The 1413-nt window shown below is 36.1% G+C and overlaps 1 long non-coding RNA gene across 3 annotated transcripts in view; it reads left to right on the forward strand.

Annotated features, from left to right (window-relative positions):
• LOC138169244 (uncharacterized) overlaps positions 1-1413 on the forward strand; it is a 10205-nt gene that overhangs the window by 1184 nt on the left and 7608 nt on the right. The gene's annotated exons all lie outside the window — the stretch shown is intronic.

Below are 1413 nucleotides of genomic sequence, written 5' to 3' on the forward strand. Positions count from 1 at the left end.
CTTCTTCTTCTTTCTCAAAAACAAATAATTATGATCCACCTAGGAACATCCAATTTTGGCTATAGCATCAGAAAAGATACTTTTTGTATTGATGAAGAAAATGGTAACACATGTATTACAAGTGGTCACAAATGGCAGCAATATGTGCATCCAGAATTCCAAACCAATCTTAGCTATGGCTTAATGGAAAGAGCCCTTGACTCTTAAAGTTAGGGAATTTGTATTAAAGTCTGTGTTCTTGAATGCATCCTGGAATCAAAAGATGAATTGAGGATAGATAAGGGTGAATCTTATGTAAATTAGACTATTTGCTAAACTAGGTATGCCAGCAAAGATTTTTGATTAGGAGAGTCCTATGATTAGGGCTATGTTTCATAAAAGTTATTGTTCTGGAAATGATGAAGATAAAGAGGGGAGAGATCAGAAGTGGGTAGACCAGTTGAACAGGAATAATCCAGTAATAAAGACCAAATTATATTAAATATTCATTGAATTAATGAACTAGATTACTATGAGACTTTGAAGGAATACGTGAATGCAAGATAAACTCTTATTAAAGAATACTAGATCATTGATAGGAACCACACTTCTAAATAAGTATTTAACAGTATTTTATGTTTTAATGGGTCCAGTCTACTGAAGAGAAAGGAACACTGTCTTTTTTTTTTTTAAGCAATTGGGGTTAAATAACTTACTCAAGGTCACATGGCCAGTTATTTCTGGGTGTGATGCCAAGTATCTGAGCCCGGATTTGATCCCCAGGTCATCCCAACACTGAAGCTGGTGCTCTTACTCGCTGAGCCACCTGGCCGCCCCTAACTGTCTTTCTTTTATGAAGACATTCTGATATTTGGGACTTTGAGGCCCTATATCAGGGGTGTTAATTTACAACCTGACCCAGAATGACTTAGAAGAATTAATGCATCTACAAACACAGAGTTATGGTCTAAGGTCAGCAACACCTTTGTTTAAAAAAAAATTTTCTTCCTGGAATTCTGAACCTCTTTGTATGTGCAATGTTCCTTAACATTATGAAAAAAAAGCAGTCTGACATAGTGAATATAGACACAGCTGATTTTACAGTTAGGAAGAGCAGACTTTAAGTTCCATCCTTAATGCATATTTGGCCATGTGATTTTAATTTCAGTATCCTAGGCAACTCTCTAAGGTCTTAAGTTGAAAAAATGGTTGCTTATATACATGCAGAGAAGCTGTTCACACACACACACCACATACCCCTATTTAAAAGTATTATAAGATCCTTGTGAATATAGGATTAGACAGACAACTTCCATTCCCTTGACATCTAGAAGAAATGGATCCCAAAACATAAGGAGGTCAAATTCTAATTGCCCCAAACCAATGATTTCTCTCTCTCTCTCTCTCTCTCTCTCTCTCTCTCTCTCTCTCTCT

Source organism: Petaurus breviceps, unplaced genomic scaffold, assembly GCF_028583685.1.
Source record: "Petaurus breviceps papuanus isolate PSGF00001 unplaced genomic scaffold, PetGlider_PUasm1.0 37, whole genome shotgun sequence".
Classification (NCBI taxonomy): domain Eukaryota; kingdom Metazoa; phylum Chordata; class Mammalia; order Diprotodontia; family Petauridae; genus Petaurus; species Petaurus breviceps.